Below are 22535 nucleotides of genomic sequence, written 5' to 3'. Positions count from 1 at the left end.
AGCCCACCTAATGAATATTTATCAACACATACCTAGAACTGTTTCACTGGAATAATGAAAATCTTTAAAATTAGTAACTTCATTATTTGTTATACATTTTGATCAAATTTTCAGCATTATGCTCTGTTAATTCTACTCTATTTGATATATCTCCAGCCTGGACAATTCCTTTAAACACTATACTGTCCCACATACAGAATATTTGTTTGGTTTTCATGGAATCTCACAAATAAAATTGTCACCTTAAACAGCGAAGTGGATCACCTACACTTTCCACCTAAAAATCTGAACACCAATAAAAAATTACTGCATACACACAATATATCGAGACCTTTACTTCAATGGAAATAGAAAAAAACTGCATATAATGACACACTAACAAACGCACACAATCTGAAAGAATATAATTTTTGCCTCTTTTTATTCTGTTCTTCATCACTTGAATTCATACAGACATCATGAACTATCTCTGTTCCTAACCATTCTAATCACAGACAAGTTTTTTTTTCATGTAACCTACAGCCAAATGACTGATTTTGAGTGGATGAGCACTGTTCCCTATACATGACAAACTTCATAAAATGAGGCCAAGATGATTATATCTCCATCATAAGATCTGTTCTAAAAGATCAGATCGGACTGGGATATCTCCAGTTTGTGCGGCTTTGATTATGTCCACCCTGTACTTCATACACCCTACTCATTGTAAAATGTCCTACTATTTCAAAAGAAAAAGTGTATGTGGGACATCTCTGGCTTGGGAAATCATGTCCGATGGGGGAATCTAGGCCAGATTTCATATCCGAGTCTTGGGCGGGGTATTCACAGTCCTACATCAAGATTGCATCATGGTTTCTGTTAGGGCAGTAACAAGACAAATATAAATGAGAAAAAGAAAATTGAAAAAAAAAAAAAAATTGGGGGGGGCTACTTTTCACAACCTCCAATACCAACGATCTCAAAAGGAGTTCCAAGAGAATCCAATGAAATTATCACCAAAGTGTTTGTACATAAAAATAAAAAATATGTGCCAAATAGCTCTGTAAGAATGTGTAATTGCTGAGAAATGAGCAAAATAAGCATCAAATTCCATCAAATTTTGCATATATTTTTCAAAGGAATATTAATATACTCTCCCACATATGCCTTTTTGTGTCAGTGATCATAAGAATTATGGGTTTTCAGTTAAAATTTCACGATTTCACATAGATATTTTCATTTCAATGTCCAAGATCTAGATGTATGAGAATATTTTGACAATAACCCTCGATTGAAAAGACTTTCTAATTAAATGGTTGTTTGTTGCAACTACTGTCTTTTATCTTTAACACTGCAGTGAATGGGGATTTTCAAGGGCCCTTTTTTCCTCAGGGCTCCATGTATTTTTTCCTTGCATCAAATATAGTTTCAAAGCCGCCATCGAGTACCAAGCTGGGAATGGAAAGGACAACTGCCCATATTCATCCCTCCCTACTTTCCCATACAGTTGCATATGAGCCACAATCAATCCTTTTAAATTCCAAATTGTGTAAACAAACTTACACACCCCTACTGTCCATCCCTGAAAATTTAACCAGATTTCTCAGAAATAAAAAACCAATCCACCACGATGTAGTCGGCCTGGGGCGGTATGTATTTCATCACAGAAATTAATAACTTGGATAATCTAGATCATTGAAATGTGAGCACCCACCATCTTGCACATATGATTAAAGGTCAAGTCCACCTCAGAAAAATGTTGATTTGAATCAATAGAGAAAAATAAGATAAGCACAATGCTGAAAATTTCATCAAAATCGGATGTAAAATAAGAAAGTTATGACATTTCAAAGTTTGGCTTATTTTCAACAAAATAGTTGTATGAACGAGCCAATTACATCCAAATGAGTCGATGATGTCACTCACTCATTCACTATTTCTTTTGTTTTTTATTGTTTGAATTATACAATATTTAAATTTTTACGAATTTGACGATTAGGACCTCCTTGCCTGAAGCACAAAATGTTAAAATAATGAAATTCCACGTGTTCAGGGAGGAATGAAACTTCATTTCAAATGACAATGACGAGAAAATCAAAATATTTCATATAATAAAATACAAAATAGTGAGTGATGTCATCAACTCTCTCATTTGGATGTAACTGGCTCGTTCATATAACTATTTTGTTGGAAATAAGCGAAACTTTAAAATGCCATAACTTTCTTATTTTACATCCGATTTTGATGAAATTTTCAGTGTTATGCTTGTTGAATTTTTCTCTTTTTATTCAAATCAAGTTTTTGTTGGGGTGGACTTGTCCTTTAATTTTCACATTGAGGATAATTATATTTTTTTCAATGGTATAAACATGAACCATTTACTTACCCCCCCCCCAATACTCTGCACTTTTCTTTTAACATTTACTCACATACCTGTGCTTTGAAGAATAGGATAATTACTTTCAGTCCTTAGAATGGCAAATGTAGATAAGAGTAAACAGCCATGCAATCATTGTGCATGTAATTGTCTATCCACTGATGAAAGAGAGCCTGAAAATACAACAAAACAGAAAAACATTTATAGTTTCAAATCAGATGGCCATGTTTCTTTTATAAGCTTCAAAACACACTGTAAAATGTGACTACACAAAATAAAGAACTTTATGAGCCAATTTCACACGAGTTACAACTACATATATTAACTGCCAAAATGACAACTATGGGAGCCTCGATTGTTACTGGCTGCCGAGTCATGTTGCCATGGTAGTTGCTTCAAGGGCAAAGTTGTGAAATGGCCCCTGATGTTCAACAAAGACCTTGCTGCTCCCAAGGAAGCCAAAAAACTGCATATGCTGTATGCAGATAAGCCAGGTTCCAACGAATGGGGTAATAATGTATTTGCAAACACCCCTCCCCAAAGTATGAAAGCAATACAAATGGTATTTTTAATACCTAGATATATTAGAATGGACACATGAATACCACCAGCCAGTGTAATTTCACAAGGCTTTTAGATGAGATGGACAAGAAACAGCAGCAGGTTCCTGATTTATCAAGACCAATGACTATGGCAAGTTACTCTAGAGGTGTATTTATGAAACAGGCTCCTTGATTGAAATTCAGATTTGACTTATTTCTCAGAAATAATAAACCAATCCACCATGATGTAGTCGGCCTGGGGCGGTATGTATTTCATCACAGAAATATATCTCACAGATGTTTGATGAAGCTGTTTTTTCCCAAAGACTGGTCTAGGCTGGAATATCTAGTGCGATTGTTAAAACAGCCAAACTTTGTTCAAATGATATGTATTTCCTGGGTGATTGGTCAGCAATGTCTATATATTCATTCACATGTCTTAGGGAGCCTTCACATGACACAATATCAGATGTGGCCACACGACTACCTACTAAAGCTAATCCCACAACTACTCCACTGGTTTGAACAACACCAAGAATCAAGCATTTTTACACTGATTTCAATGGGGTGCATTTGCAATTCATCTGGCCACATCTTTGGTCACTATGAACCGATTCAAGTCAAATTTGGTGAAATTTTTTCACAATGCATCATCAAAATAGTCATGAAAGTGCGATTTTTTTGTGAGGTCACCTGGGCACCCTAGAGGATATTTTGTTCAATAATCAATAGTATACAAATAATGCACGATGTGTGAGAAGAGCCAATGGGACCAAGTGCAGTATATCCATTTGGCGAGTCGAGCACAGAGTTCATTATTTAGGTCCTTGATATGCACAAGAATGCGTGCATTGTTTTTTTTATACAACCCCCCTCATCACCCATGTTACCGAATTGCCCCGAATGCTCTATTCAATCTTTATTCTAGATTATTCTAGATAATTCCAGACCTATCCTGCACTCTGACGTCAGAATGCAGGATAGTGCATTTTGGATTCAATAGTGCAATTCGCTGAATATCATGTGGTCCGATTTGGACCAATCAGATTACAGAACATTCTTGGGAGTTGTATAATCTGGTCAATACTGAAAACTTCCAAGGGTAATATACAAACCTCCAGAACTCATCTGACATTTCCTTCATCCAAAAAATGCACCACACGAATATGACCAGCCTCTCTTCAGAAGTTAGTTTTCACCGATAGCTATATAAGTTGTGAAAATGAATAGCAACTTGACGAGTTGGTAAAGGCAGCATAGTGCTACATAGCTAATACAGCATACCTGAGAGAAAAAAACAATTGAGATTTTGTCAACAAAGCGATGCATCAAATCTCTGGCGAAAATCATATACATGCAATTACTAAAGCATTAATTTTTTTACAACTTCAAATCTGTCCTGAATCAATGTCTCATCCAATTTTGTCCAAATGACTCCAAATCTTGTGCATTTTCTTAGACAAAGTTTGTGACACCACCTCAGGCACAAGGATCCAAATATCTCTGTTACTGTTTCGAGCTCAGATTACATAATGGGTACTAATCATATGAAAACATCATACGAACGAGACAATTAATCTCATCACAGCTCATCCATGTGGCAAATAAGTAACAATTGTTAATTTTTTGTGATAACTCCGTCGTGGGAATTTTTCAACCCCCCGGATGTGAAATGGGTCAAAATAACCTGGCTTGTTAGGGTAAAAAAAAATTAAAGAGGGGCGAAGAGGGAGAAAATGAAATGAAAAAAAAAGTGGGATAATTCTTATTTCTGTTTAAAGATAAATTCCAGTTTTGGTAACTATCTCAAAATGACTTTTTACAGAATCTAATATAATGACCACCCAAATGTCTGTATGAATAAAAAAATATGTGCCAAAGGAATCTGGAAGAAATTGTGTAATTGCTGAGAAATCAGCAAAACAAGCGCGGATTCGGTCACTTCTGTCGCGTCTTTATTCCAGCAATAATGCACTGTCCCACGTGTGCCTATCTGTGTTGGTGATCTTCAGTGTGAACATTTTTCAGCGTAGATTTCAAGATTTCACAAAGTTCAGTTTATGTAACTGTACCATATCTAGATCCTCGATGATATACTGACAATGAAGCCTGGTTTTACAGACTTTCTCATGAAATCAGTGCTTACTGCAACTACTGGCATTTCACTTTAATTTGGCAAAAAACAAGCTTATAAAGAACTAATGCGTTACCCATCAGGTCAGAGTTGAATACATACCTAAACACTTCATCAGTTAATTTCGCCAAGGACCTCTTGCTCATCATCTTCCAAACACAGAACAATCATGAACTACAACATTGAAGGGAGAAATAAAACTTATTACACATTAATAACTTATTGAAACAAAGAAACATTTAACGGCTTATGAGCAATCTCAGTATCCTATAGTGTCTGTCACAAGAAATCAGACATATGCTTGTTATGTAGCATCATTGATTGCAAAAAAAAAATCTGCTTTGCAAAGCTAGAGTTTGATACACTATACAGGACCTTGTAGACATCATCTTCACTCGTTTTGAGGGAAAAAATTTTCTGATTTAAAAAAAGGAGCACTCATATGAATACCTACGAAGCTTTTAATAATAATAATAGCGGCATATTTACCCAGGGTAGGCACTTCAGTTGGCTATTATTACCCCGGCATTAGCATTTAGGAATCAGTGTCACTTTGACCTTTTCTTCTTGGTTATTAACCAGACCAATTAGCACTTATTTCAATGTGACTTTAGGTATTCATGTATCTACACCTAACAATCAGTGAACAATAATCCTGCATCTCTGAAGTCTGCCTTGAGGGTTCCCCTTTTTTTGGGGGGGGGGGGAATATAAGGATTCATAAATAAATTACAATCTACCAAAGAATATACATACCTCTGTCATAGACCGTCGTGCATGGGTGAAGCAAGCAAAGGAACCAGAGAGCTACAAAGTAATGATAAAAAAATTGAGTTCAATTTGGCGAATAAAATACACTTGTGCCTGGCTCAATTTTCCAAGCTTCGAACAACCTCAGTATCCTTGGATGTCTATCACCAACATTCAGACATATGCTTGTAAATTAGCATCATTGATTGCTCAAGTTATATAAAGTGTTATTGCTTTTAATCATAGCATTCATTCATCTATGAGAGCAGCATACCTTGAATGATAATTAAACAGGAAAAAAGGTATGAGTTGTGCACCTAACATGTGTACACAAAGAGAGAAAAGTTATTCCTTTTTCATTAAATATCATGGATTAACACTCGATTCCTCAAGACAAAATATATTGAATTATTTTGTCAACTTACGCTTGTTCAGAAGATCTTCCAGCTCAAACTTCTGTATGAACAAGGGAGTATACACAGTCTTCTGTATCAAGAGAATGACAATGTATAAATAGATCAACTACTATTACTTGTCCAGACTCGTATTTCATTTCATATCTATTCATGTTTCTCTCACTTTTAGTATGTAGGCCATACTAAAAGTGTTATTCAACATCATCTGAGTGGAGAATGTGTAAAACACATGATTAATCATTGATCTTTATTAAATAAATCCCTGCAAATTCAAGACCACATTCAGTTGCTTGATTATCAACACTGATATATTCAGAACAGGTCTGTAAAGCAATTCAATCATCACGATATGGTCCAGAAATAATTTAGGCTCAAAATATCGTTCATCTCCACTACGTATCAAATTCGAAAAATTGCACTATGTGTTATGTTAAAAAAAAAAAGTATTAACAAGTGGAGCACCTCTGGCAGTCTAGCCTGCATTACGCGTTTCAATATAGCAGCAGTGCTAACTTTGAAATCAGCTATAGAAAAATTATTCATAAAAGGGACATTTCATTTGAAAAAAAATACTATGTTCATTGACCCTAAATTTCATTTGACCTTGACCATGTGACCTAAGATTTGTGCAAGAAGATCAGTGATACTTGATTACCCCTATGTCCACATTCCATGAACTATATCCATAAACTTTCAAAGTTATGATGGCAATTCAACAAAAACCCTCAAATATAGCCAAAGTTCATTCACTTTACATGACCTTTGACGTTGGTCATGTGAACTGAAACTCAAACAGGATGTTAAAAATACTTGATTACCCTTATGTCCAAGTTTCATGAACTACGTCCATATACTTTTTAATTTATGACATTAACTACTTTGTGGTTAGATGAAAAGTTACCTTTCATGTCAGTCAACAAGGTTCCTTTCTTCTTAAGAGCTTCATTGACAGATCTCAGCCACTGGAATCTGAAGGCATTCAATGAAGGGGAAACAAGTTCAGAAAATGGCTCCAAATAATATTAAAGTCATTATTTTTCACTGAGTGACAAGACTTTTTCCATTTGTAAATAAGTGCAGTGGGGTAGCAAGCAACTCACTAGTTGTGGATGGTCTTTTGCATCAACAAATCTTTAAAAGTTATTTTCTTACATATTTTCTTTTTTTTCAAGAAAAGAACTCAAATACGAAGGTGTGTTTATGAAACTTAACTGTAATATCATATTTAGTATCATATCATTGAAAACAGATATAATCTCGTTCAATATATCAATTCATGTGAGAGCATTCTCAGAATCTTCATAAATAGGGAACGAAGAATTTTCTTCACCGAAACACTCGAAGCGAGCTAGGTGGATCATCATAGAAATGCTTCACACAAACTGTTATCAAACTTTTCAGATAACGGATATTACTTTCAACATAACATCACAATGCTTATAAACAATATATGCTTAATACACTAACACAAAAAAAGACTACCGAGCCATTCAATTCATCCCTCCTATCAGTAGCGGACCGTGACCCGGAGGAGACAAAGCATTGGGGGGGGGGGGCACTGCATTGTTTGTGAACAATGCCGTGCCCCCCAATGCTTTGTCTTCTCGGGGTCACGGTCCGCCACTGCCTCCTATAAAATTCAACATAGACCCCGTTTCATCAAGTCGGCCTCACGCCGTGTGTTTACACATAGCAGAAAGGTCAGCTTGACAACCCCCCATTTACCAAGACGTTACAGCAGCCCACGGCACTTTCATGAGTTTGACATTGGGACACTATTCATGTAAACAATGATTATTTCTTTTCCTGTGGTCTTTTACTTTGTTTACGATCTAAAATTTGTTTATCTTTATTACGCGATTTTCTTACTACTATACTACTTCAGTGCTTTTCACCAGTTTGGTCCCCCATTTTGGATGCAAATACTCCAATGAAGCAACATCAATCACAAAAAAATTAGTTTGATTACTTGTACAAGAAGTTGGTTTTGGTGTTCAGATCATAAAACTTGGAAGTGCGCGATACCGATGTCAATGCAATAGAGCTAGATCCATGACATATCCCAACTATTAATTACAGTGATCACATGACTCCCAAAAGCTGAACTCGGTCTGCTTTGTATTTACACATACCAGAAGGCGGCTTTACGTCCCCTCAAACCACCTCTAAAGGTGGACCGGCTTCAAGGCAGCGTCAGTCCACATGTGTAGTTACACATATGTTCTAGGCCCGGCATCATGCCGCCTTTACCTTTTATGTGTAAATGGTGTCATAGACACTTCCAGGATATGATCACCTAATTTCTTTGTACATCCAACCCCACAATTGAGAGCATTATGCATCCACTCCTATTGTAAATCAATCCCTAAAATGACCAATGGGTTCCAGAGAGACCATCAAAAAATTAACAGAAAGCACAATAGCTCTCCCGTACAATTTTTTCCCTGGGTTAGATGGACTTTCTCACAGCATCAGTTATCAAAACATACTAGAATATTTTACCTCTTGGTTGACATTGCCAGTGATTTCCAATTTGTCCCAGAGTGTCCTGTAAGAGCAAGTGTGGGATAATTACACGAGAAATTTAGAACTAGAATTACAATTCTCATCACAGCAAGTAGTCATATTCAGCTTTATCTGACGTTGGAGAGCATTCTCAGAATCTTCATAAATAGGGAACGAAGAATTTTCTTCACCGAAACACTCGAAGCGAGCTAGGTGGATCATCATAGAAATGCTCTATTTCCATACACAATGTGTATGGTGTGCGATTTTCAGCACAGGATATCATAATGTATAAATCATACATTGGTTAGTGTGATCCAGTGCAAGTTTTCGACAATGTTAATCAAGCAATATTCTTGAGTATTCAAGTCATTCTCCCTTTTTTGAAAATGCGTTTCTTTCAGAATTCTGCGCCATTTCTATTTTAAATACTAAAATTATGAAATACAAGGTAAAAAGAAATGTGCATCAACCAATATGATATCATATTCATATCCTTTACTTCCTTTTGGGCATCTTTTACAAGTTTCATTTTATTTGGCCTAAAACTAACTTATTTGGCAGCATGAAATTAACAAGACGATGATAAAATATCTAGTGAAAAAATAAAAACAACACCTTAGTAAAGGAAGAAAATGCATTAATAGAAGTTGTAGTAAATGTATACTCGTAGCTTACAGTTCAATACATACCTTTGATTGGATTTGAGAGATAGCAAGGTAAAACATCTCTTTGACCTTTGGCAGAGTCTCATCATCCCTATCTGAAAGATAAAGAAATGTGTGAATTTGTTAGAATCTAATCACAATCAAATTGAGCACAAAGTCTCTTTGCATTTCATTTTTTTTTATTAGCATGAATTGGCCAAACAATTGCCAGTATTCCTAAACAAATAAAGTCCAATTAGTCAAAACTGAATGTTGGGTCATCTTGTCCAACCTGAAGATAGGATGTGGGATCTTTGAACATATCAAGTTACATTATAAAAGCAAACTTCAATAATTCATGTATCGGAAATGGCCAAGTAGTATGTGTTACAAAACATCAGTACACTACTGTGTGCTAGTCCAATAAAGGGCTGATATTGTTAATTTCAATGCAATTTTTCTTCACCATGTATCAGGAAGTGACAATATTCTAGTTTGCCATGTGAAATTCTTGATACACAAATAACCACATATCACTGGTGTGCATCAGCTATTCAACTTTCATGGCTGCCCTTTTCCCGAAATAACATAAAAAGATTACGGATGTACAGAGCAAGAATGTGATGATGCTAGAGGATGGGATCAAGGGATAAAGACACCCTTGACACCGAAGGTTCATCATGTTAATCTTCCTCCTGGTTGCATTCATCTCATAAACATGGTGGAAGTTCAAGAGATGCCAAGAAAAGGAGGCTATCAGTTAATAATTAATGGGAAATTGAGGAGTCATTAGATCCCCCTTTAAACAAAATCTCAATACAAAGCAAAGCAGGCACATAGGGGAAGATATTCAAATCTATGATCAAGGCACAAGAATAAAAAATATATTTGACAGCTTTTCTATTCCGAGCTCAACTGAAAGCAACTCTTATCTGGGGCTCATTTCACAAATATCTGGGGCCTGTTGCAGAAAAAGTTGCGCAAGACTTTTTGAGTTGAGTTGCGTTTGATCGAAACTCTTTCTGCAACGGGCCCCTGAAATTATTGTAACTTTGCCATTGATTTTGGTAGCTACCATGAAAACCTTGGTTTTCATTGGCTGCTGGGCCCCCGTTACCATGGTAGTTGCAAGAATTACCACACTCTTTTTGAAACAGGCCCAATAACAATATAGAATGTAAAGATTTTCAATGTATACCTGTGCATTCATACAACTGCAAAAATTGGTTATATGTTGTCAATCAGGTAGCAATGCAACTGCTACAAAAAAGTGTGACACGAGTCAAACAGAAAAAGCACCAAGTTAAAAACCTATCATGCAATTGAAAACTTCAGACATTTAGATATTTTTCCCTCTTTAATTCTTACCTTTATTCAACCCCTTTTCGTTTCACCTTTCCCTCCAGTTTCGCATAGGTCCAGTGACCTCGGATGAAGGTCAGTTGACTCTGATGTCATATGACTTTTCAGGTAGACCCTGCACCAACTTCTGCAAAGGAAATGCAAAGAAATAAATGCAGATGTAAGCAATTCAATTAAATATGTACGTCTGACCACCTTTCGGTGGAACCTGCCTAACATGATTGGTCTTTTCAATCACACAAAAAGTTGTCATTCTTTCAAGTAATCATAGCTTGAGCAGTCTGGTGTGCGGGATGCAGTAAAAATTGTAAAAGGGTGGGAGGGGAGGCACAAAATGATTAGCTTTTAAATAAAATTATCCGAAACATCCATGGATACACCTACTGCAAGATGCCAACTTTTGGAAATCATAATTAGGGAGGATTTGTAACCGACACCAAATTATGTGCGCGTAGGTCACATCTCGAGCGCAGAGCGCTCGACCCTTGCGGCCGGGGTCCAGGGCCCTCCTTAGGGCCCTGGAAGCTCTGGGTTTCTAGATGCTCTCTGGTGCAATATGACCCTTATTTTGGAGCATTTCAAATGTTTTAAAAAAAAACATTGTTCCCACTTTTTTAACAAAAAATCTCAAATATGCATTTTCACATGTAAAAAAAAATGAGGGAACAATAGAAGATAAGTACCCGTTCAACAATAATGAGGAATTATCAGCCATAGGCAGGTTATCATATAAATTCAGTAAAGAAAAGCTCAGCGCGGGTAACGTCTACCTGTAAAGATCTTGTCTTCGCAATGCCCGTATGCCGTTTGCTCCGAAAGTGCTTCCGAATAATCATCATGACCTCCGTACTCAACTGAAATGTCCACGCTGCAAATTGTGCAAAATGCATGGTAAATTCCTCTTTACGACTTCCGAATTCACGGTTACTAGAGACTGTATTCAGTCTTATACTTCTGAGACCATTTCTTGGTCTTCTTTTGTTGATTTTCCGCCATTTCGTGTCAATATCAACCCATCAACACGCCGAAACACACCGATATTCAACCGCACGACTCGACAAATCCAGCAGCCGCGAGCGCACACGGCTCACGAAGCTAACCGGGCCTACCGGCCTGGTGCACAGTGGATTCCCGTTGGGCATATCACATGCACCCCAGCTTTTCGCTGCTCCTTCTTTGTCTGCCTTTCACACAGAATTTGGTAGCAGCGAACGTAATGGACTTAATACTTAAGTTAGCAGACGATACATGTACTTCCAATCCAATTTGATCAATGCAAAAAAAAATTCGTAATTTCGGGAGGATAAGGATGGTAATCGTAAGGGCGGGAGTTGGGATGAATTTTCGGGAGCCTCCCGATGAAATCGGCAGGGTTGGCATCTCTGCTACTGCAAGTTGGCAGGAATCATGACCCTGGATAAATAAACAGTTCACATTGTGTTATGCATCATCATCGTCACACAATCGAAAAGCCTCATGAAAAAAAAGTATGATCACCTATGGTAGCACAGATCTACCTGATGAGGCACTTTGCTATTCAAATATATTAGGAAACTCTTCACTTGATTTATCAATGATGGCTACAAGGTGCATGCAGTTGAGACCTCATTCAGATTCGTACTGGCTTAATTTCACATGGTTATCAGCATATATCGATAAGCTGGGGAAAAAAGATCAAAATCATCACCATGAGTCTCAACTCGTAACATGCATTACTGTACTGCCTGTGCTTTTACTCGACAGTCAACTTCAAAGAAAAATACACAACAGAGGTTGCTGTGAACTGTTTTTCACAGTTCAGTTCAACACAAACCCTATTCTGAACTTCAACTGACAAGAAACTTACCATGACCATGAGTCTTTGATGGCATCAAAATATGCACCAAGTGGCAAATACCAAGGACTAGAAGCTTGTCAATGCTGGTAGGCTATAAGTAAAAAGAAATGATATTAGATTGTCATATCAGTAATCATGGATGGATGATTAATTTGACCAAAATATTTCAATTATAATTGAAAATCAATATTAATTACTTTGGAAAGGTAATAAAATGACAACTTGATAGAAATGTGGGCACTGTAGCTCAGTTACAAACCAGGATTAAAACACTTCTCATCCACACATGCCTGGAGGGCATTGAGAGCGGCAAGTGAGTAATCATCATTGCTACTGCGTCCAGTTTTTTAGAGTGGCATCTAAAAAAGGAACATGCGCTATATATTCCATACAAATATCAACTCCTTTGTACATTCTATCTAAAAAAATTATTGTTAACTACTTTAGCTATAGCAATTTGAAAGTATTATTCATCTATTCATACCTTTCTATATAAATTGGAAGGTTGCAATACCTGGAGAATTTATGTTTAATATTTTATTTTAAGTTTTATGGAATAGAGGCATTTCCTGCATACATCCTCAATACAATGTTCACAATAAAGGAAGTATTTACCTATTTCTCTTAGCAGGATTTCCAACAGGTCTTACAAAGACTGCCCTGTAAAAATGAGAAAAGATGGGATAATCACAAGTTTACCAAAATAACAGTACAATTCTACACATTTAGTAACGGCTAGACTTCTCGAGCTTGATGTTAGAGAGCATTCTCAGAATCTTCATAAATAGGGAACGAAGAATTTTCTTCACTGAAACACTCGAAGCGAGCTAGGTGGATCATCATAGAAGTGCTCTCTCACTCTCTCGTCTATTTCCATACACAACTCACTATTACTTTTATGCTTTCAATTCTAGCATAACTGGTACAGAGATCCCCTGTAGTGTTGATTTCATCCTAGGGCAAAGGCAATAGTTATTTTAATTTTTAAAATTTTTCTTTTTTAGGGGGGCGCTAAGGTTAAAATTTAACTGGAAAATGTTGGATATGACAATAACATGCCTAGATTATTCAAAACAATGCATTGAAAGGCTGCTCAATCAGAAAGCAGCTTCATGTCAACACTTAAAAAAAGAAAATAAAGTGAAGACTGTATAATGAGCAGGGATGCTAAAACCAAATGAATTAAAATGTGTCTTATTGAAAACAAAAAGTTGAAATTATTCATGGTAAAAATATCAAAATTAAATGGGCACCTCAACTTTTCAACCCCTCATCCAGTAATACATGTACACCGAGTCACTTAACCCTATCTAGGCCGGGGTATTTTGGGAGTTCATATGGCCGAGGGGGGGGGGCCTCCCAGGCCCCCCCTTGAGATCTCGGCCGTTGACTGCGCGATCGCGCCGAAAATTGGCACACAGGTTGTCTGGAATATATTCTACAAAATGGTAATTTATTTCATGCGAATTGATAATACATAATTATGCTAATTTATGCGTAATTAGTATGTGAAATCATACTTTTTCCTCTAACTCCATAAATAAAGATCCAAATGTTCAAATTCTTGGCATAGAAACTCTGTGATGTTCTTAGCAAGTGTACATGAAAAAATTGTGATATCAGATCAATTTCTTATGTATTATATTGTTTTTGCAATTTCTTATGTATTTCTTGGTTTTAAGGACCTTTTGTTTTTCATTGTTTTTTCAATGAAATTTGTTGGGGGCTCTTCTAAGATCATAAACAGCATAAAATACATACATTTAGGCCAGCAAAACTGAAAATAATCATACATTTATGATTTTTGGTTGAAAAAACAATTTACATTGACTTTGTACACGAAATCACGTTTTTGAGCAATTTTTGGTCTGACATGCACTTACATCACGTTGTGTAACTTCGGAACCACGTACCCGGGTGATGCAAAATTGGTCTCAAAAGTTGCGCAAGACTTGAAAGTAAAAAGTCAGTGAGCGGCGTGGTCAAAAAATTTTGCGCGGCAAAAATATCGCGCGACTCGTTGAGGGGCTGAGGCCCCCCCCCGGCCTAGATAGGGTTAAAGGCCATTAATTTGGAATCATAATAGTCTTTTTTTTAGCCAAGAATAAGGAGACAATGTGCATCTTACCAAGATGAGATATCAGAAATCAAGAGGGCTCATGATGTCATCAAATTTAATGACAGAATACCACAGGTTTTCTTTCATCAGTAGGTCCATGATGCTGCACAGCTAAGGCAATAAGAAATTTGAATATAAAACAGTGAAATTCTCTCCTCATAAATGACCAATATGACAAAAATAGTTTACCATTGAAAAATCATAGAATCAATAAACATTTATAAAACATGTTTGGTCTATTATAAAACTTGTTTCCATAAAAAAAAACAAGTCAATGAAAGGGTACAATAGCTCAGTTAAAAACCAGGATTAAAACACTTCTCATCCACACATGCCTGTAGGGCATTGAGAGCGGCAAGTGAGTGATCATCATTGCTATTGAGAATAGTTTTCAGGTTCGGTCTAAACAGAAATAACGTACAATATTCCAATTAACAAAGCTAAAATGAACTTACATTGTGCATACTTGTCATTGATTTGTGGCATGTTAATTGGTCGCTTCATCAGGAAGTCTTTCTTTCGAAGAAAAGAGATGTGCCACAAAGACCTGTAGAAAAATGATTAAAAAATGCCTTTAAGTACTTTGACATCTCGCAACACAAGCTGAAGGAGACCACATGTAGGAATGTCACAATAGCTCAGTCATAACCAGGATTGAAAACACTTCTCGTCCACACTTGCTTGTAAAGCATTGAGAGCGGCAAGTGAATGATCATCATTGCTATTGTTGAATCCCCTCCACCAACAATGAGTCTTGATTGTCATAGCAATTCATCGATTCATCTCTCAAGGTTAGTATGGGCAATGGGCAATAAATATTCCAGGGGTAAACGTAAAAATCCATACTTGCCTCGCTAATTATGGACTCCAAAAGATCGAAGACCCAAAAAACTCTTGCAAGGGGGAAGTGACTTCCGCCAGAAATATCTCCGCCGAGATCGCACATGATTGATCGCAAAAAAAAATCTGCAATGGGGTTCCCTTTGGTGGGAAATTCAACACCCTTCCAAATATGGCACGATCCCAAACATAGGACGTAATGGCCAATTGATTGGGAAATGCGTGCTGTTGACGTGCGTGCTCGTTTTCAGAACGAAGTCTAAAGGTCATTGAACCAAAACATCCAAAACCCAAACAAGGATCAAGAAAAAAAAAAGACAAGATTTTTCAAGTTACCTTATATTGGTAAAGCATCATAGGAACTTGAAAAGAGAATCAACATTACATTATGGTTAAACAATATTGCCAAGATCTTCATATCACTCTTTCTTTCTCATCTTTCAAGCTCAGTTCTTTACTTTCTGTAAAAGATTCCATTCCCCAGGAGCTTCGTGCTCGTGTCATATACCAATTTACATGTGCGAGATGTAAAGCTCGCTATATTGGTCAAACCAAGCGTCATTATAAGACACGAGTACAGGAGCACATGGGGAAGGACAAAAACTCCTATATGGAAACACCTGCAATCATCACCCCAATGCTTGTTAGAATGCAATACCCACTGTTTCAAAATTCTCGATACTGCTATAACAGATTTTCAACTAAAAATAAAAGGGCTTTTCATCAATTGGAAACAACCTGAACTAAACCAACAGGTGTACAATTACCAAATAATGTTATCCATTTAATTTAACCCACCCCTATCTGATAAATCCAGACACTGCAAATTTTTTTTTACTTCATTCCATTTAACCATTGAATTCACACCTTGTAATCTAATGTAACTACATTCTTGAAATTTTACTCGACATCCTAACTGTATAAATACATGTACATGCACCAATAATTCTGTTTATAATTTTCAGGCTGACGATGTGCGACACCTCGAAAAATGTTCTGTTTATTAGAATGTTATGTTCTATTCTTTATTTTCGTCTTCAATTTAGCATCGTGTCGTTCTTTTGAAGTAAATAATTTCTGTTTACCACAATTTTTTCAATTTGAATTTTCTATGACATTAATATTCAACATTTGTGCTTTACGAAAATAAACATTTTTATTTGATTCAATGATTGTATTTTCATGCTTAAGACAGGTGTCTGATATTTGGGCACTTTACTCTAGGCCTACATATACATTGGGTGATTTCAAGTACGGTGTTGAAATCTGGTGTTGGTGTTGTTACACCAAGTCACCAACACCAGCCACATTGTACTTGAACTCGGGCTGGTGCATGATTTTGGGATTGACCTTGGAAAATCCCAGAAAATATGACATATTTCTTGCAGTTCGTATTGAAGGATGGTGTTGAATATTGTCTGCTGAACCCAGCACTGCTGCTGGTGTTACCGACTTACCACTCATTCAATGAACAAGGTTATGATATAACCTTGTTCTCTACTACTACTACTAGTACTACTCTGTGTGGTAAAATAAGGATGGCAAATTTTGGCTTATTTTCTCTTTTTCTTTGGGGCAAATGCTTGACAATTTGAAATTGTCAGTTTCTATTACAGCTATTCATACTTTGTCTTTAACTTGTAGGTATGTGACAAAAAAAATGAAAATCCTCAAATCTCAATGAATTTGGTATCATTTGAAAGCCCTTAAAAAGACCTTTCAAATGATACCAAGAACTCAAATTTTCATCAAGAAATTATAAAGTTATTCCAGTTTAAGTCGCGCATATTTATCCAAATTTGTGGTCATTGTCTTAATGTAAAGTCAATGGAGTGCATAACCGATTTTTGTGACCATTTTGTGACCATTTTGAACCCAAGTCTTCAACGGGCTCTAACTTCTTTGTTTTTGAGCCCTTTGAAGTAATTTAGGTATCAATGGAAAGGTGAAAGAAAACTCAATTGATGTGTAATCATTTCACTTGGTAATTTTTCTTATGTGTAAAATAATTTCTTTTAATTAATTCTAATTAATTATGCAAATTACAATTACTCGCCTCTTTTTTTGCCAAATGAAAGTAATAATGAGAGATAATTTGTATATAATTTAGTTGGCATCAAAACAGCATCATGTAGATAATTTCCTAAATGAATTTGTTTAAAGTATTGTTTTTGTAATTTCTAATGTATTTCTTTGTTTTTCTGATATAAATTACAATTAGCTCTTTTTCAACTTTAGTATTGTGTACATGTATGTATGGGGTCTTTTTTTACAAATAAAAAATATCATTCCTTTTGTACATGTACTTTGTATGGTATAAAAATACAAGTGTGCTTTTCTGATGTATTTGATTGTTTCACCAATTCTTTATGTATTTTATTGTTTCAACAATTTGTTTATAGATGGATAATGTACCTTTCATTTTGGAGACCGTGGGCATTCGATTACAATTTTTTTAAGGAAGGATGAGCAGCAGAGTCTGAGGGTGTAAAGATGTAGCATTGAATGTAATTCAAGTATCAAGAAGGAAACATAAAAATTAAGCTTTAATATATGCATTTCTTGGATATGTATGATTACAACAAAGGCCATGTTCGAGCACTCCTTTTTTAATGAAAAATAAGTTCATATTCTAGCGCGAAATCACTGCACATAAATAAAGCTCTGAACAGCAACAAAAACAGGCATCAAAGCTCCAACACTCAAAACAAGAGAACAAAAGTGACACAAAAACTTATACAAATCCCATCCCCATTTCAACTTATGAACACAACCCCCCCCCCCCCCCGGCACCCTTCTTGAAAAAAAAAAATAATAATTATAATAAAATAGAAAAAAATGAATAACATAAAAAAAAATAGACAATAGAGCCATGTGGAAGTGAAATATTTCCTCTGAGAGTGAAAAATTAAACAACAAATTTTTTGCATTTTAATCATGGGCGGAAATTGGCCCCAAAGGTAGGGGGACGCTGGCATCGGTGGCGAAAGCCAACAGTTTTAGGGGGACCACCAAATTATTTTGATAATCAAAAAAATACACCAAAGGTTATCAACCAAAAATTATAGGGGGACGCAGAAAACTAAATTTGACAAGCAAAAAAAAAAAAGAAAAGAAAAAAAAGGTTATCAAAAAAAAAAAAAAATTGAGGTGGGGGGATCGTCCCCCACCTCAAATTAAGGGGGGGGGTACACTTCCCCCAGCTTTCGCCGCCTATGGATGCTGGCAACTCTGACAAGTTAAAAAAAAAAGTTTATCCCCAAACTGTTGTAAGGTCATTTTCACCCCAAAAAGTTTGACCAAAAAAGAAAAAAATGTATTATTGTTACATGTCCCCCTATTATTTTGGGTAGGGGGACGTGTCCCCCTGGGATTTCCACCCATGAATTTAATTTTAGAAAAGTCAACATTGATATTCCACTGTCAAAAGCAAATCCAGTTTCCAAATGAAACGATAATCAACCACCTAGACTCTTGAGTCACATAACCTTGGGATGATAAAATCTTTCTGTGACAAATGAATGTATTAAAATCAATATCAGAATAATTATCTACGGTATAATGACAGAGATTTCCCAAAAAAGGCACAACATAATCATCAAGTAAGCAATTTACGATCTAGTTCAATCCAGCATGAACGACTCACTATCGACCGCTCCCATCACCCTGCCAACCGCAGGCGCATCGGGCAGCTCGACTGACGAGAGACCGGCTGTGACAAGGGTAGCATCGCCCTGCCAACGGCAGGCGCATCGGGCAGCTCGACTGCCGAGACCGGCTGTGACAGGGGTAGCTGGCATCTCTTATATCTGGACTGCGCAACGTCAGAATCGCGTAAGTTTGGATTTTTTGATAATTCAAATATATTTCCAGTCAAATTGTATACCTAATCGGATTCTTGTTTTACTTACCATTTAAAAATTTCGAACATTTACGCGTCCAAAAATTTGATGAACTTTCAAGCTCCGATATCCACACTTTACAGGCGAGTATCCACATTGAAACTTATATGTACAGAAAGAGCACATCTTCAGCTGTCTGTTAAAAGGCACGAGATTGCACCTACTATGTGCGCATGCGCATTAAACCCCATTTTCAATGAGCCGCCCAGACAGAGGCGATGCCACTCGTAGCAAAACCCGCGCGAAAACCGTGCCACCAAAACCAGCGCTCGCGATGCCCCGTATTCGCACATAGCTATAACTTGGCTCTTGAGATAATTTGACTCTTTCAAATTATTTTTTCTTTATTAAAAATAAAGATTGAAAAATGACAATTGTCTTGCCAAATTATTTTCCACCAATAGAGGGCGTACACAAAAATATGCCCAAAATTCAGGTTTTCAAGCCCTCTAGTAAATAGAAAAATTACTTCCAAGTAACTACTGAAAAATACATTGCCACTGTATGGAAATTAGTGTTTTTGGTCACAAAAGTGATATTCAAATGATTTTTTATGTGTGTGCTGTGTACAGCATTGCTACCTATAGTAGATTCCCCACAGCCAGAATGGAAATGAACTCTTGAGTTGACGATTTACGTGTAATTTCCCCATGTCACCATGGTCACCAACCCCTGAATTGTCATGATTGTATGATTTCAAGTTTGGTGTTGACAATCTCATGCTCATGAAAAGGCGGCAAACATGATGAAAAAACATCCCAGTAAAATTAGCATTTAAGATTCTAACAGTTGGTTACAATGAGTACAAATCATTTTGAGGCTGAGCTTTATTTTGATGAAGAATAATGTTCACTCTTTCGAATTCTTGAATGAATTAAAGCATTGCAATGGTCATGTTGGCATTCTGTAGGTCTATGCCTACTGAGAATTTAATGCAGTTCTCTCCGATTTTCATTTTCGTTGTTGAGACTTCTAGCTTCTCGCGCAAGTTGAGATGATTTAGCAGCACAGAGTCAGAGGCATGACATGTGCTATCGTCTATCGATAACTGAATCAAGCTCGGTGTTGGAGCTCATTCAATTCAGCGGCCTTTTTATTCTCTCAACACTGCCAACAACACCAACAAAGAACACTGTAGAACAAAGAACACTTGAAATAACCAGAGTCAAAGAGTGAAAGAACACTTGAATTTTTAAATAACCAAGTCCAAAGATTGAAAGAACACTTGAAATAACCAATTTACATTGATCTTAATTGGTGCATCATCATGATCATTGTCTCTTCAAACCGAATAAGACCTTGATAACTAATTGTTTCTGCCACGTTGGATTGGATGCTAAATGAATGTCTTCCTAAAAGAGGATACCCATCGTGCCAGATCGTGGCAGACCTACATGTAACCGAGTGTTAGGCCTATCCACGTGTTAACATTGACAATCATGCGTGCCTAGGCTTTCACTCACGTAACTAACAAATCTTGAAGTTATTCTATGGAGTATAGAATCCAAAAATATCTCGCTCTCACAACACGATCAACTATGAATATACTCATAAAGCAATTAAAAGCATATTTCTACAAAGTTTGCAGTAAATAACAAATAAAACATGACATTATCTAACCCGGAAAACGACGAATTTTTCATACCTTCCCACCAATGTCACCTCGGCATCACAAAATGATTGACACGAGACGTGCGCGCACTTGCTGCACGCACGCATGGATATGGCACGCACACACGATCGAGCTGTATACTACATACTACATTGCAAGCAAGAGACCCTTAGTCTGCTAGCGCTATGCAGACTCTGAATGGCTCGTGAGGTGGGATCTGCCACTGGTTTGCGAAGCAAACCAGCCTGAAAGGGCAAGCGAAGTGAGCCATTTCTGCAGCCTCAGTAGACCTAGTCTGCTATGCAGACTCGTTGAATCAGCTGAGGTACACACACTGCAGATGTGGGTCTACATTTGTAGACTAAGAGACACTTACATGACTGAAACTTTGACCAACAAGTCTGTCTCCACACAAAGACTAGCAAAGACAAAACTTGCTACACAGGGCATGAGTAGGCTGGCTGCACATTCAGACCCTTAAATCGAGTGAAGGGTTAGCACCCCCCCCACTCCGGGGTCGGAAGGACCGCATGCGTGTTCCCAAAATGTCCGGTAAAGGGGTACTTTTTCGCGGGACAAATGAAGTTGACCAGTCCGGCCCGCGAATTGTAAAAAAAGAAAAAAAAAGGGGGTGTATTTGTATTTTCACCCGGAGATTTCTTTAAAAGGGGGGTGTTTTTTTATATCTCTCTCTTTGAATTCCTTAAAAATCTAAAAACGAGGTTCAAAATCAGGAATTTCATAAATTTGCCCTAAATTTGAACCCGGGATTTGATCAATTTTCAACGTTATTCGATGTGTTTCAGGGCCGTCACCAGCTTTTTTCTAGGGGGGGTGCTTTTTATGAAAAAAAACACAAAAAACAACGTTTTTTTTTTCAAAAGAGCCCTCAAGTATCCCTACCCCCCCCCCCCCCCTCCGTTTTTTTTATTTTTTTTTTTATTTTTTTTATTTATTTATTTTTTTTTGGTTCTGAAGGGGGGTGCGTTCGCACCCTCCGCACCCCCCCTGGCGACGGCCCTGTGTTTTATAAACCGGCTGAGTTTAAAAAAACACATTGAATAACGTTGAAAATTGATCAAATCCCGCAAGTTCAAATTTAGCCGGGGCAAATTTATGAAATTCCTGACTTTGAAAGCTCATTCAGGATTATTATCTATTTCATTTTGAAAAGTAAAGTACATTGTACATTGAGCAGTGTTCCGGAATAATTAAGGGGGTCTTTAAGGCAGAAAAAGCCCGCCGCAGAAAGCCCTCGAAAGGGGTGGGGGGTTCAGTAATCTTTGGCAGACCCTCGATAGGGGGGTGCTTTCAAAGGGAGGGAACGAGCATATATAGGCGTAACCTAAATAAGACTGAGTGAGGGCCGGTGCCGACCGGGGTTAGCACATGTTATCGAGAGCGCATATCAAAATTTCTTCTTTGGTTTGGCCCCCTGTATGGTTTATTGTGTTTTTTTTTCTTTGTTATGAATCGTAACAAAATGGCCGATCGAGACTGGGGTAGAACATGG

The 22535-nt window shown here is 37.0% G+C and overlaps 1 long non-coding RNA gene and 1 other non-coding gene across 5 annotated transcripts; both read right to left on the bottom strand.

Annotated features, from left to right (window-relative positions):
• Positions 1 to 404: 404 nt before the first annotated feature.
• On the bottom strand, positions 405 to 21125 carry LOC121407394. 4 transcript variants are annotated; one of them, XR_005968913.1, is made up of 15 exons: positions 21056 to 21125; positions 15124 to 15215; positions 14678 to 14779; positions 13165 to 13209; positions 12559 to 12640; positions 10719 to 10839; positions 9396 to 9466; positions 8688 to 8746; positions 7100 to 7167; positions 6208 to 6268; positions 5789 to 5839; positions 5135 to 5206; positions 4014 to 4182; positions 2413 to 2529; positions 405 to 855 (listed from the first exon to the last, which is right to left on the bottom strand). It is a non-coding gene; the product is annotated as an uncharacterized LOC121407394 (long non-coding RNA). The 4 variants fall into 4 exon arrangements; XR_005968911.1 differs by having other exon boundaries at positions 8701 to 8746; XR_005968914.1 differs by having other exon boundaries at positions 4014 to 4103; positions 8701 to 8746.
• LOC121409806 lies at positions 9967 to 10103 on the bottom strand. The gene has a single exon (XR_005969240.1). It is a non-coding gene; the product is annotated as a small nucleolar RNA SNORA57 (small nucleolar RNA).
• Positions 21126 to 22535: the final 1410 nt, after the last annotated feature.

This window comes from Lytechinus variegatus, chromosome 2 (genome assembly GCF_018143015.1).
Source record: "Lytechinus variegatus isolate NC3 chromosome 2, Lvar_3.0, whole genome shotgun sequence".
Classification (NCBI taxonomy): Eukaryota; Metazoa; Echinodermata; class Echinoidea; order Temnopleuroida; family Toxopneustidae; genus Lytechinus; species Lytechinus variegatus.
This window is presented reverse-complemented; position numbering and strand designations above follow the sequence as displayed.